At 46.5% G+C, this 15,874-nt stretch overlaps 1 protein-coding gene across 3 annotated transcripts in view; it reads right to left on the reverse strand.

Annotated features, from left to right (window-relative positions):
- The window catches only part of GABPA (GA binding protein transcription factor subunit alpha), a 560,071-nt gene that overhangs the window by 21,669 nt on the left and 522,528 nt on the right, over positions 1-15,874 (reverse strand). The window lies entirely within an intron of this gene.

A 15,874-nucleotide genomic window follows, 5' to 3' on the forward strand; every position in this document is an offset into this window, starting at 1 on the left:
TGAATTGGGACAGGGTCCGCAGCGCCTCCGGCTAAAGGGCCGAAGACACTGGTTGTTCTATGAGACAGGAACGACCAAATCCAATAGGTGGCATTCTGGGAGCATGCAGCAGCCAAGGAGAGGTGTTTGTTAAGTATTTGGTGGTCGACTAGGTTGACGGCTGCAGACACATCCAACAATAATACTTACCCGAAGCCTTGTGTGAATCCTGCGAGGCTAAGTGGGCGTTTCGTGTGGTTGGGTGTTTGGCCATATCATTCGCCCAGGTATAATGCTGGAACGCATATAGGAGGGAGCCTTCTGTGAAGTCCCTGAACACTTAACTAACTCTAAGGTTAATAGTTACTTGAAAAAGATAACCACTGTGTTAGGCGGAATTTCATGCAGTACCCTCTGAACACCACACACAATTAGGACTACAGGTGTAAGCAAAAACCAACCTTTGGTATAAGTCTGTACCCCACACTTTTTCGTCGCGAGCTGAGCAGGCAGGCTTATCCCAAAAGGGAATGTGAGCAGTAGTTGAAGTTACACAGAAGTATCACAATCACAGTGGTTCAAGTAGACACTTACACTCAAGGTTTCTTGGTAAAAAAATACTTATACATTTATTGTGAAACACCAATATACTACAGTAGCAAACTAAGTTGTAGGGACAGTTTGCGCTCCCCTGAAAAAGTAGTCAAATGGCACTTCAATTACTTTCAATGGGAATATAAAGACATAAGGTTGCACAATTGGTTAGAAAACACTTCTGTTAGGCAATGCAAAGGTTCAGTGTACCAGGAGGGTCAGTTCAATTCAATAGGCCAGGCCAAAGTCAATAGTCTAGTGTTCCTGGATAGGACAGATCAGTTCTGGTAACAAATGGAGAAGTCTTTGTAAAAGTTCTCTGAAGTAGTTTAGTCGAAAAAGAATGATATGCTGGGTCACAAGCTGATTAGGCCTGCAAGTTGGGAAAATTGACAAACTTTCACCGCAAGAGTTAGGATCTCTCAACCGGATGGCACAGTATCTTAAAAGTGAAGCAAAAATATGTAGCTGAAGACGTTGGTTCCTGGCAGTTCCTGCAGATCTCGCTGTTCGCGAGCCTCAGTCGTGGGGACAAGAGGGAGGACGTCGGGGGACTCCTGCACTGCACGGGATCGTCGTCAGAGCAAACAAAATGAAGTCACTTTGGTTCAGTAGCCGTTGCTTCAAGAGACAAACTGGTTTCCCTCTCCCTGGCTAAACCTAAACCAGCATTTAGAATGGTATCCAGGCGTCTTCTGAGCCGATTGGTCCCACCAACTCAAAGGAAGTAGCCGTCCTTGAAGGCGCTTCTCTGTCGAATGGCATCCTGGTGATTCGGATGTGCAGCAGGGCTTCACCGGGCAAACCAACGGTCCAGTGGTTGCAGCAGCCGTCCTCTTCCAGCTCTTCTTCGGTTCTTTCTTCCAGTGGTTGACTCTGCCTTCCAGTCGTGGAGGCTCGCCTTTTAAACATTTTTCTCCCATTCATTCCAGCCCAGCTGCTACTCACCCAGCAGGGTGGCTGTCCTTGCCGGAGAGTCAGCCAGCCAATCACGCCAGAGTGCATTTGGGTCTCCTAGGAGAATAAGGACAGGGAGTTACGGGCACCTCCCTCACTTCCTGCCCACCCCAGACACTCAGGCGCCAAGGGTGGACTTCAGTCCTGAAGCCCGCCAAAGGCTCACGAACAAAAGGACCAAACCTGTTTTGGAACGCAGAGTTAAACACCAGAAGGACCTTTCCGCAAAGAAACGGCGAAAAAAGATGAAGAGTCTGTTTTTACAGAGGGGTCTTGGGCGCCATATTGAAAAACGTGACGGCCCCGATTTTTAGCTACTGGTGTTCGCGGTCGGGAAAAATCATGGTAGTTCATTATAAAACCACTTTCACCAGCCATTTCAATAGGACTTGGTAGCATTTGACTGCTACAAGAGTGTTTAGACACAGGGGATACTATGTAACCCCTCCAGCACTCCATGGTAACATGGGGTGTGCTGGGCCTATGAATATGGAAAAGACTAGTAATGTCAATTTCACTTTACATTCTCTGGGAAACAGTAGTTTATCCCAGAGACGGTATTTAAACCTTTTGGGAAGTCTAAAAAGACATCCCTGTGTCACTGCACTGAGGGTGCTGTGTATCACACATGAAAAGATGCCTATGGAGTTATCTTAAAACTCCAAAGTCAAAGTACACCAATGTAAAACACACATCAAAATACATGAAAGAGGGGGGGGGGAAGAAGCTCACTCTTTCCAGATTAAAAAAAATCAAGTCCTCAAAATCCAGCAAAGTTTCTGGGGGTCTCTAAGGTGAAGGGAATTAGCACATTTATGAGAATTCTCCCTAATACACTGGAACTCACTTTCCTGCATCTCAAACCTTTCCTGGTCTGCCTACAGCTGGCTCCTAGACCACTAGTCTCAATTGGCTTTGGCACCTCTATTTTATGATTACTAAACTCGGGGTCTCATATAAACCAGTAACCCCTTTAACTCTGGCAAGTAGAAACAGGTGGGGAAATGAGGTAGGGGCCAAGTGGGAAAAGCCTGGCATTCAAAACACTCACAGCAGCCACTCAAAACGAACACTCCCATCACTTAGAAATCTGCACACCTTCCTGGTTTTTACATCACTTCCCGTCACTCCAATATGGACATTGTGGAACATCCAGGCATCCTGGAAGCTACAGTGGGCTCTAGTGTTTGGGCGTGGGTCGCTATAAAAGCCACGCCCAGAGATCAGCCCGTGCTTCGTGTGCTTCCTGTAAGCTCGAGAGCACAGGCTTACCGCCACCACGTCTTCAGTTTCCAGTCTTTACCCGATCCGATTCCTTCCGACGACCGCAGTCAGCGCTGGCTTCATCAACCCTGCAACAAGAAGAAAGAGAGAGGAAGCAGTTAGCGGACATTGAGTTACACGCGCCTGCAAATCTCTGCGCTATATGCTTTGAGGCAGAAAGGTAAAAATTACCTTGCGCACCATTTACAGTGATCCATCATATCTCGCGCATCTTCCACCCGACTCGGGTAACCTGCAAGGCAAGAGAAAAGACATTAGAACTCTTCATCCATCGCCGCTCGCCGCTATTGCTGCAGTCCAGTGCTGCGAACTGGCACTCAAATCAGCAAGCGCCACGGCAGATCGGAGACAGCATATTTGAATAATCCCAGTGAGGTAACTGGGCAGGCAGTTACTAACATTGTGATTCTACTTACCTGACCTTACCTGTGAATTTACCAGAACTGAAATCCCAGTGCAGTAACTGGGTAACACAAACTCGTGCAAGTAAAGCAGCAAACTCAGCAACTCCGGAGCAGCTCCCAAGATATAGCACCCCTGCATGAGCAGGAGGAGTGCGCACCAAATTAAATACCCAGGTGAGACAGCACTATAGTGTATTAGGCATCTAGATGGGTTGGGAGGGAGGAGGGTAGAAAATCCCTTTATTTCAACCCTAACATTTAATTCTTCTGGCAGGTCAGACTCCCACAAACGGAGGGGTGGTATAGAACCAGAGACGGAACTGGAGGACTCCATTGGTCCTGCAGAGACGCAGGTAAGCATGACACTATTTCACAGCTGTGTCGCTCTCCTGCCTCTGAGAAAACTCATGTTATAAACTAGGAAAGGAATACAAAAGATAAGGCTTCTGTCATGAAACTATAACAAGTGTAAAAGTACTTAGTTGAAAATGAGTTGGTGTTTTAACCGGATCTCTGAAATGAACAAGTTACTTAGCAACTGGTAACGTTCTTTCGACTGGATGTTCCTCCCACATATTCCACATCTTTGACATGTAATGTCCACAGCTGTGCACTTCGGAAACTTTTTCGGTAACAGCCTGACCCAATCGGTGTACAGCATATCCTACAAAGAGTTGATCGTTCACTCTGACCCTGGGCATCCTACAAATGTAAAAGCTCAGAGCTCGCCTAGGATCCAAACGATGGAGTCGCTCCTCTTCCTTACCAGGATGAGGAGGAGGATAGAAAGATGGAAGAACCACCTTCCGACTCAAACGAAATTCAGATACTACCTTAGGTAAGAAGGAAGGACATACCCGCAGTACAACCCTGTCCATATGAAACACAGTAAAGGGTGGCTTAGAGGAAAGTGCCTGCAATTCACTCACTCTGCAAGCAGAAGTAACCGCAACTACGAACACAGTCTTGAAGGACAACCTCAAAGGACAAGAGTGCAAAGGTTCAAACGGAGCACTCACGAGAAATTTCAAAACCAAATTTAAATCCCAAACCGGCACCTGGAAAGGGGATGGCGGGAACACAATTAGTCCGTTAAGAAATTGAGACATCAAAGGAATCTTAAAGTAATAACATTCTTCAGATGAGCGCTTAAAAATAGACAGCGCCGCAAGGTAACCCTTAATGGTACCCACTTGAAGGTTCCTGTGGGACAAAGAAAGAAAGACAAAACCATAGGAATGGAGCACTGAAAAGGATCAACATTGTGATCTCTGCACCAGTTGCAGAACTTGCGCCAACGGTACAGGCATTTTGTTGCAGGCCGCCTGGCCGAAAGCAACACCTCCATCACGTCATCCGTGAGGTCGCAATCCTTATACCTCAACCTTTCAGATAACAAGCGTGAAGGTAGATTGTCTTGACCTCTGGATGGAGAACGCGAGCACCCTCTGGGTAGGGAAGATGGCGTGGAGGGCAGATGGACATTTCTATAAGGTCTGGGGTACCACGCTCTCCTGGCCCAATCCGGAGCAATGAGGATCATGTGGGAATCGAACCTCCATAACCCCTGCAACACTTGAGGAATGACGGGGACTGGAGGAAACGCATACAGCAGCGGGAATGACCAATCCACTACGAACGCCTCTCCTAAAGCTCCTCCGGAGGAAATTCCCTAGAGCAGAATCTCTCGCACTTCCGGTTGACACTGTGTTGTCTGTCCTGATCAGGACACTTTTCCCCCAGTCGGCAGGAAAGCCTTCGAAAGCCTGACGGCCCTCAGCTCTAACAGATTGATGTTGAGTTTGGACTCCGACAGAGCAACGACCGCTGGCGGTCAAGTCGTTGGCATGAGGGCCCCATCCTGTGAGGGAAGCATCCGTCACTACAATCTCCTCCGGCCACGGTTGCGAAAACAGCTCCCCCTTCATCAGGTTCCCCTTGTTGGCCCACCACAGAAGATCCTGGGAGACCGAGAGTGGAATTTGAACGGGATCCGACATCTTGCCTGAGAAGTGCGACCACTGCATCTTGAATACCCCCATTGCATTCATCCTCAGCCGGGCCTCTAGCAGCAGAAAAATGCAGGATGCCATGAGGCCGAGCAACCTTAAGAAATAGAAAGCCGGGAGACTCTGGGCATGTTGAAACTTGTCCACCATCTGCACAATGTGTGAGCCCTCACCTTGGAAGGCGAGCACTTCCCCAACTACGTGTCTAAAACAGCCCTGATGTACTGCAGCTGTTGGGAAGGTGTCTTCTTGAAATTAAAAGAAGCCCAGCCTGTGGAGGGAGCGGTAGGTGAGACTGAGGTGATCAAATTTCTTGCATGGGAGAGCGCGCCCAGATAAGCCAGTCGTTCAGCTAGGGGTAGACGTAAATTCCCCCCCTCGCCCGAGGTACTCTGCCACCACCACCATTAGCTTGGTGAAGACCCTTGGGCAGAGGTCAATCCGAATGGCAGGACCCGAAACTGAAAGTGAGAGTCTCCAGCCGCAAACCTCACGTATTTTCTTTGCTTGGGAGGAATCGGCACACGAAAGTAAGCATCCTGTAGGTCCAGAGACACCAGCCAATCCTGAAGTTGAAGGGCCTGGAGGACTTGAGAAACAGAAACCATCTTGAACTTGTCCTTCCTGGGTAGTTTGTTTAACCAACCCAAGTCCAGGATGGGTCTCAATGCCCCCGTCTTTCTTTGGAATCAATAAATAAGGGGAATACCATCCGCTCAAGACTCTCGTCAGCCTTGTTGCCAATGTAAGTGATTTCAATCCGGCACTTCACCCAAGTCAATGCCTAGCGTGGGATGCACAACTGAAACCCTTAATTATTTGTCCCTATAAATTCTTTTATTCTGAACGATGTACCACTTATATCAGGCCCCTCTCTTTTAACCCCCCCGGTCACAGTGAACCCGGAAGCAGGCTGGTTTCCAAAGTTAAAATATTCATTTAGGGATTTCACAATATATATCACACTATTTTTAATGGTTATACAATGATCAGCAATGGGATAATGTCACACTACACAATCTCTTATCATAAGGAGTAATAATGGGCAAAAACAAGGCTGAGAAAAATATTTTTGTGGGTTTGTTCAATCAAATGGCAATGTGATTACTATATACCTTGCACACTCTTCAATCCCCCCAATATGCAATATATAAATATAGGAGGAGAGAAAACAGGTTTCAGGAATGCAGAATTCAAGCAAATATCTCAATCCCACTTTCCCCCCAGCAACCACCAGAGAAAAACAGGATTAGCAAACTGGTCAAAAAATTGTTTTAAATTTGGCTTTGAATGGAATAGGTAAAACACTGAAAATGGTTTAATTCGCTGTAATTGTTGAAATTCTAAAGGGAGCCACTTTGTATGGTTGTAGATAAACACTAGCAATGATATGAGAGTAAGAAGCAATGTGGAAACTTAATTTTGAGGTCAGGTGCAAGGAAGCGCTATTTTACACGTTATAGATTTTAGCCAAACGAAAAATTTGCGGGAAACTTTTCCACGCGCGGTACACGTGACTGCCGAAAAACTATAAGGACACAAATTTTGTTTCTATCATAAAATATGAAGTTATGGACGTTTTTATGGAGGTCGTTTTTCAGATAGAGGCAAAATGTGAATGCGCTTTCAAAATACAAACAAGATTTCTTTACACTAGGGATGGACTATGAAGAAATAAACTACACGACAGCATAGCCACAAGACCAGGACGCCTCCGATCAGGTTTTTGACGGCCGAGACGCTTGCCTTCTTCAGATGAAACTTATCAGCGCAAAGATAATTTTAACAATATTATTACAGAAGGACTATAGGATAAGAGAGAGAGTTCAGGCAAGACAAAAGGATTTCTAACAATACAGTTCTGGATATAAGATAGATTTGATTTGGATAGGGATGACTATGGACAGTACATAGACTAGTGACAATCCTATAATATGGATACTCACTAACAATGTTTTGAATGGAACCGTAAGGGATTCTGGTTCTGGTTAGGGATACTTTCTGGGACAGACTGCTGGGCACACCGGACTGGTCTGGTTCAGCGATCAGCAAGGCGCTCTGGACACTGCACGGCAGGACTGGACAGCAAGGCGCTCTGGTCTACACTGCACAGCACGACTGGACTGGACTGGATCTGCAATGGCTCTCTGGTCTGCACAGCACGGCACGAGATTGGGATTTAATCTGCCCTTCTGGTTATGAAGATAATTCTTTGGCAGGCAAGCAGTTACTACACAGCCTGGCTGCTTCTTTGGTTTCCCCTTTAAATTGACGGATGGGTTCTGGAAGTTAGGCCCAGCTGAAAGTGGACCAGCTATGCAAGGAGCCTTTCTGCTTGCAAAGTTTTTGGAGTCTGGAACAAGGAATATGGATGAATCTCCTTCAAAGTGCTTCGCCAAATTCGGGATGGTGGGTGGATCAGTGTGTTTCTAGGTCCTCAGCTGTCTCTATTTATGTGTTTGATAAAGGAGTGGGTATACTGAATTATCCTAGGCGCACCCCCTAGGTAGTCTATTGGCTAAAGTCTGCTCTCTCCCTTGATTGGAGGAGAAAACAGAGTGTCATCATAATGATGTGGGTTATGAGGCAAAACATCCTCCCCTTTGCCTTTTGCACATAAAATCTATTTTTGATAGAATACATCTTTACATGTGTACAATCTTTATACCAATAACATACATAGATCACATTTTGTGGAGCACACCCTCTAAGAAGCTTCGTTGCTGTGAGATCTTGAGTGTGAATTTGACACATTTTTTCAATAATATGCTTTCTGTGCTTTGTGAATTAACAAAAGTGTCTATCCCCACCTCCATCTCCATCTGGCACGTCTGAAGCAATCCGCCCCCTTCCTTCTGGGAGAGGCCACTTTTTGACACTTCACAATCGGCATATCCTTTCACCCAAGGAGGGTCCACTGTCTCTTCCAGGAGCAGCACAAGCTCTCCTCCCCTGATTGAATCAACACAAAGGTGTAAGTTCCTGGCCTTGTAGGAAGCAGGAGAAATGCCTTTTGTTGGGGGAAGCTGGGGAGAACTGGTTTGGTAACTCTGAGTTCAGCTTAAATTCACTGTCAATTTCTTACATTTTTCTTGGTTTAAAATAAAACTTGCAATTTTTTAATCAGGCAACTAGAACTCTAACGCCAGTCTCTAAACCATGAAAATTAAATAGTTACAACCTATATTACTTTTGAGAACAGGTCACTTAATGCCAAACATTTGATTCCAATTGCTCAAGTTTAAGCTTCTGATGCAATTGGTGACAGCTGTCATACAGGCGGAACCTGGTACTGCGCCCATATTTTGACAGATTGTCACAGGTAAGCACACTTTTTACTGTGGATATTTTGATGATAGATTCCACTTTTCCTGACATTGTGTGTTCATATTGACTCCTCAAATGAAGTGGCGGGTAACACCCAGCAAAGATATTGGAAGTTTTGTGGTGTTTTGGTCCGGAATTTTGTATTTTCAGCAACCAAGAAAAAGGGATTTAAGAGCAATTCCTGGGTTTCCTTCAATAAAGCACTGCCTTTCATGCAGTTTCCATTTTTCCTTGGTATGCAGCCCAGTAACATGTTTCAGCAGTGAGGTCTCCTTTCCACTACTGACAACAGGCAAAGTAGATTTAGCAGCCATCTTTTTCAGTTTCAAAGCGCAATTTTCATAGGTTTTTGGCACGCATAGGGCTTTTGTGGCCATTTTGATGATGCTTTACCCATCAGCACACAGGGATGTCGCAGGGCAGAGCCTAGTGGGTTAAAACATCCCACGAGCTCCCCCTCGTGAGTTGACTCTTGACCGTCCGTCAAGGGGAAGTCAGGAGATTGGGATGTCCAGTTTTCTTCTTTCTGGTCCAAATGGGAAAATTAGTCTGCTTCTCCCATCAGTGCTGGATCGACAGGTTCTCTTTGCCGGTTCCAGATGAGTATGGAGTGATACCCTGGGCCATTTGGATCTTTTCGTCCGGTCCCCGAGTGGTCCTCCTTGATGCTTAGGATCCATGGTTTCAATTCTAGGATGACAAAACAGAGCGTATTTGTAGACATTTCCCCACCACTATTCATGTAGTGGGGCAGAAGCATACATTTGATGACAATCTTTTCTATTTGCAATTTATTATGCATTTTCAGCAGATGGAATAGTTTTATAGTTGGAATTCTAGGGGTCTGGATGGTCCGCCCTCTGGGTTTCCAGATGAATCCTCTATTTGCTGCAGAGTGTGCCTAGGATGGCAAAACTTCAGCTGGTTGATGTGGACCCACTTATTTTCCCCCTCTGCCAAACTGCCTTTGGGGATACGGATTTTGTAGGCGACTGGTGAGATTTTGTCTACAATTTCAAAAGGTCCCTGTCAGCTAGGAAGAAATTTGCGCTGTTTGCACTGGTTCCTTTGGAAATTGTATAAGTAGACCCGGTCTCCTACTTGGTATTCTTTTCTAGTAGTCTTAAGGTCATAGTGGGTCTTCATACTGTCTGCAGATCTTTCTAGATTCTGCGGAGCATAGGCAAAAGCATGTTGAAGGTGTTTTCTCAGATTTTCAACATTCTCATGAGTTGTGGAGGCATTTATCAAAGTCTGCTCTTGGGTTCTGTAGAGCAGATGCTGTGGAAGCACCATCCTTTGTCCAGTCACCAGCTCAAACGGTGACATTTTTGTTGCAGAAGAAGGGGTAGATCTGATGGCCATCAGGACAAAAGGTATTCGGATGTCCCAACTTGGCCCATAATCTGCCAAAAACATTTTTAATATGCTCACAATTGTCTTGTTGTAGCTCTCAACTCCACCACTAGAGGGTGGCCGGTATGCAATGTGTAGTTTCCTTTTGACCCCAAGTATCTCCCACATCTTTGTCATCACTTTGCTAGTGACGTGGCTTCCTCGGTCTGACTCGATCCTTTGGGGTAGTCCAAAACGCGAGAAGATGTGGTTCATCATCAGGGCAGCTGCTGTTTCTGCCTTGCAATTTGGGGCCAGGAGACATTTCACCCATTTAGTGAACAAGCATCTCACGGTCAACATGTACTTGTTCCCACTAGAGGAGCGAATCACGGGCATGATAAAATCGACTTGTAAATCTGACCAAGGAAGTGTCATCCCCCTCTTTTGGAGAGACGCACGGTGTGTGAGGGATACCCGTTCAAGTATTGGTCGAGGTCCTGCCCCATATGTGGCCAGTATGCAACCTCTCAAGATTTCCAGTGTTGTATGTAACCCCCTATGACCGGCTGTGGCCGCATCATGGACCTTGACTTAGCATCAGGCTTCGGAATGAGGTGGGGACCACCCACTGATCATGGCCAGCTAGGGATCTCCTCACCAACAAACTGTCTTGGATTCAGAACATTTTTGGACATTTCATCAACACTGAGGTCCTCTTTCCCTATGTAATTGTGATCCGTCAGGGGAAAGTTCTCGGGGTCCTCAATGTGTTGATAAAACGTACCAATTATTGGATCCCCTTTTTGAGCCGTAATCAAATCAGCATCTGGGGTCTCCTTACTCCATTGTGCAGTTGAGAGTTCATTGTGAGCATTTGTCTGGGACCTAGTGATAGCAGTGACCTGGATTTCACCAACAGGGACTCGATCTCAAGTAGATCCCCTTGGACGGCTCTGGTTTTGGCCAGCTGATAGGCTAGGTCATTTCCAGTTTTGTCTGGTCCCTCTACTTTAGAATGACCCTTGATCTTTTTCCAATAGATGGTCATCCCATACGAGGTGACCAGATCATCAATATTTTGAATTAATTTCCCATGTTTCAATGGTTTATTAGCACATAGCATGCCTCTAGTTTTCCAGTTAACCAGGTGCTCCATGAAGCCGTTAACAAATAAGAGCAAGGGAAGAGGACCCAAAGTTCGAGTCCTCCCGTCCCCTGCACACTCTTGGACTACGCAACAAGGGCGTAGATTCTTAAGAATATAGTTAGCAATATTCGTTTTTAAGCACTCTTTAGAGAATAGATTCTACAAAATGTATAACATCGAACAGAAGAACAATGGTTTCTGCATTTTAGGTGTACAGGGATGAAGTGAACACCTATTTATTTATACATAAAAAAATGTAGTTAAGACAGGAGAAATTGCATAACAACATTATAATGTCAACATAATCAAAGGTTGATGGAAATTCCACTCTCAATGGCTTGACGCGTTTCGAGGTGATACCTCTTCTTCAGAAGCCTCTGTGGATCTACTGTCTAATCAAAATACATTCAGGGAAAGAAATCAACAGAAGGTATACTTGTAAGTTCCTCAACCAAATAAACAACAAGTAGCATTACTTCATTTAAATTAAGTATCTACATGTTATGCGTTAAACAGTGCAAACATTCAATTTAGTTTGACCATAGAACTATCTGGCCATGTTTTTTTTAAAAATTCAAAACACTGTCTAGTATAAATTCTGTGCACCTCTCATGGGAATCCAACCAAATAGATCATTAGTAATCTAAAAATGGAAGCTATAATGAAGGCTTCTAAAATTCAATTCAACAAATGAAACATTCGATTTTAAGGGCATATTCAACCAGAGTAGATTTACTGTTAAGCATGGTAAATACAAACTACACACCAAAGAAGGGTTTTTTTTTCACAAAGAGGATATTATACATAAAAAAAAGTACTGACCTATTAAGGTTTAATGTTGTAGCTGAAAAGCCATCTATGGCGAAAAATAAGTCCACAGAGATTACCGGAAGTATTGAAGTACTTTTCTGTACCAAGAAAACACCTAAATCGAAGTCTTGGCACTGCAAGCATGTCCACTTCGACTTATTTTTCGACATAGATGGCTTTTCTGCTACAACATTAAACCTTAATAGGTCAGTACTTTTTGTTATGTATAATATCCTCTTTGTGAAAAAAAACCCTTCTTTGGTGTGTAGTTTGTATTTACCATGCTTAACAGTAAATCTACACTGGTTGAATATGCCCTTAAAATCGAATAGGTTTAATTTGTTGAATTGAATTTTAGAAGCCTTCATTATAGCTTCCATTTTTAGATTACTAATGATACTCTATTTGGTTGGATTCCCATGAGAGGTGCATGGAATTATACTAGACAGTGTTTTGAATTTTTAAAACTTTTTTTTTATTAGCTTGACAGCACAACAAATAAAAACGGGAGGGAGCCACATGGGACCAGTGCAGAAAGCACACAATGAGAATTACAGGCAATACAATTTGTATCAAAAGATGACATTTTGGAAGAATGGAGTGTACAAGTTATTAACGCATACATTTTAACATGACAACCACTATGGAGGACCGCCTGGGGAGGCAGTGGCAGAAGTTAACGGCGAGGTCAGGGCAGAGATATAGTCTCGAAATCTCGGCCAGACATCCCTCGGCCTGGAGCGGGAACACTGCATCGCACTCCAGGACTGCTCGGTGTCGTGAGCCCACGTGACCGAACAAAGCCAGTGTGTGTAGGTAGGGGCTCTAGGGCGGAGCCAACATAACAATATGCAGCGAACTGCCAGCAGCATACAGAGACCCGCTAGTTTCTTAGAATCTCGAGGCAACTGAGGGAAATCATGGAAAAAACAATGCAGTGGGGTAGGGGTTATCGGGTGTTCCAGAATGTCAGACAATGTAGAGCAGATATCTAACCAAAACTGGGATAACCGGGGGCAGAGCCACAACATGTGCATATAGGAAGCTTGGTCTGCGCCACACCTTGGACAAGAGGGGGGGGTTAGCATCGGACATGCGATGAAGTCTCATAGGTGTATAATGATATCTGTGCAGGATTTTGAACTGGATGAGTTTGAATTTAGTGTTGTAGGAAACCTCGTGGGTGCGGGCGCACATCCGAGCCCACCTCTCATCAGTGATCTCTGAGCCAAGATCCCTCTCCCATTTGCGTCGAAGCTCGGTGAAGTGGGGAGCCGCTCTGGACTGTAGTAAGGAGTAGAGCCTCGACACTTTGCCTCTGAAGGAGAGATAGGAGCAGAGCTCCTCCACTATCGGTTTATCCGGGGGCAGGGCAGGGAAGTCTGAGTATCTGGCTTTGAGGTGTCCGCGGAGTGACGAGTACTGTAGCCACACCGAGGGTCGGCGCCTGAGCAGGGGGGGAAGGTCAGACCATTCTATGAAGTTTCCCTGCTCGAAGGCGTCGCGCAGAGTCAGGAATCCCGCGGTGGCCCAGCGGGTGACCACTGAGAGTGGAACGTGCGGGACACCGGGCAGGAAGTTCCACAATGGGAGATCCCCGTGGAACGGATAGGGAGTGTCAACCATGGACCAGAATTTGGACAAGGCCAGGGATGTGCTGGTCACTGGATTCGCAGAATTCGGGTCAGGGGGAATCGGCTGGAGGATCAGGGAGCCAATCACACTATCACATACAGACAGCCTCTCGAGGCGAACATGTGGGGGGGGTCAACAGTATTGAACCAAAATGCCGCAAACTGTGATTGGGCCACCACCCAGTATCTGACAAAATCGGGTGCGCTAAAGCCTCCCAGTGCCTTAGGGGCGGATAGTGTAGAAAATTTGAGGCGAACAGCCCCGGAGTGCCACAGGAAAGTGTTACATATGCTGCGAAGCATTCGAAAAAAATTGTCCCCCGGCCAAAGAGGCAGATTGGTAAATCGGTACAGTAATTGGGGCAACACAGTCATTTCGAGTATACCAATCCTGCCTGCAAGCGAGAGGGGAAGTTTAGTCCAGCTGGCGGCCTTGGCCTGCAGGGTAGTTAGATAGGTGTGGAAGTTATCATCGCGCAGCTGAGGTGTGTGCCGGGAGACCACCACTCCCAAGTAGGTGAAGCTGTCAGGACACCAGTTGAACCCATGAAGCTTGGGGGGAGCCTGTGTGGAGTCTGTGAGCGGAAACAGTACAGATTTAGAACAGTTAATCCTCAGACCGGATATGTCACCGAATCGGGCCACGTCCTTCAGTATGGTCAGAAGGTTGACCACCGGGGATCGAACATAGAGCAGGGTGTCATCAGCGTAGAGGGAGATTATGTCAGTCTGGCCCGATGTGCGCAACCCTCTGTGCGAGTGTGACTGTCTAATCATGTCAGCAAAGGGTTCCATGGCAATAGCAAAGATAAGCGGGGAGAGGGGGCATCCCTGGCGAGTTCCTCTAAAAATCTGGAGGGGGGAAGAGCACCTATCTTCTGTGCGGACTTTGGCGGACGGGGCGGTGTAAAGGAGCTTTATCCAGGCGCGGAAATTAGGACCGAAGTTACATTTCTCAAGAACACACCATAGGTATCTCCATGAGACTGAGTCAAAAGCTTTCTGCATGTCCAATGCAGCCGCCACTGCCCGATTGGTAGGGTCGATCCTGGTGATTACATTGAAAAGTCTCCTCAAATTCAGGGAAGTGGACCTGCCGGGGACGAAGCCAGCCTGATCCGGATGGATAATGTGGGCCATGTACGGGGCTAAGCAGTTAGCAAGTAGTTTGGCAAATATTTTAATGTCACTATTGATCAGAAAAAGGGGACTGTATGAGCTGCACTGCGTAGGGTTTTTCCCTGATTTAAGGAGCACTGTAATCAACGCCTCCCGGAGGGACGGTGGAAGTATGCCACTGTCGCATGATTCTTCCCAAAGCATCAGTAGATGCAGTGCCAATTGGGACTTGAATAGCTTATAGAAGTCCATCGGGATCCCATCGGGGCCGGGGGCCTTACCGGATGCCAGGGACTCAATGGCCTCCACGATTTCCTCTAGGGCGAAAGGCCTCTCCAGGGAGGCGCTAGCGTCGTCTGACAAGATCGATAGAGGAAGACTCTCCAAAAAGGAGTTGATGTCGGAGATCTGGGAACTGTCCACCTCCGAGTACAGGGACGTGTAGAATGCGAGAAACTCAGAATTGATGTCCTGAGGGGAGGTGGCAAGTGTGCCATTTGGTCTAGAAATGGCCGGGATATGGGGGGCCCCAAACTCGCGGCGCAGCAGTCTAGCCAGCACTCTGCCGGGCCGTTCACCCTCGCTGATTGAGGAGAGTCTAGGAACCTGACCTCGCGCTCCGCAAGGCCACGAAACCTGTCCAACTCGGAGCCTAGAAGCGCTAGTGTGGACGGGGAGTGGTCCACCGCGTATTGGGATTCATAGGCGGACAGGGCCGATTCGCAGGCAGCGATATCGGCACGGATGTCCCTAAGTATGCAACTGCACTTGGAGATGGCAACCCCTCTAGTGTGTGCTTTAAAGGCCTCCCAGAGCACCGCATATGTTGGGACAGAATGTAAGTTAAATTTGAAATATTCCTCGATAGAGGTCTCGAGCTCAGACACAAAGACTTGGTCAAGGAGTGAGTGGGGGCTCAGTCTCCACTGTCTAGTTTTATTGCCATCTAGTCCCCAGTTCAAAGAGATTAGTACAGGTGAGTGGTCCGATAGTGTCCTGGGAAGAATGGCTAAGTGGGTAATGCATCTAACGAGTATATCTGTGACAAGCCACCTATCTATCCTGGAATGGGAGTCATGCACTGAGGAGTAGAAGGAGTATGTATGGTCATCAGGATACATCAGGCGCCAGGCGTCAACCAATGCCAGGCGGGGGAGTGAGGTAAGGATAGAGTATGCTGCCTTAGAGAGTTGGCAGGGACGAGAACCCGATCTATCCAGGCTGACATCTAGTATCGTGTTGAAGTCACCGCCCCATAGAATGGGAATTAGG

This window comes from Ambystoma mexicanum, chromosome 7p (genome assembly GCF_040938575.1).
Source record: "Ambystoma mexicanum isolate Mex_15411 chromosome 7p, UKY_AmexF1_1, whole genome shotgun sequence".
NCBI classification, from domain to species: Eukaryota; Metazoa; Chordata; class Amphibia; order Caudata; family Ambystomatidae; genus Ambystoma; species Ambystoma mexicanum.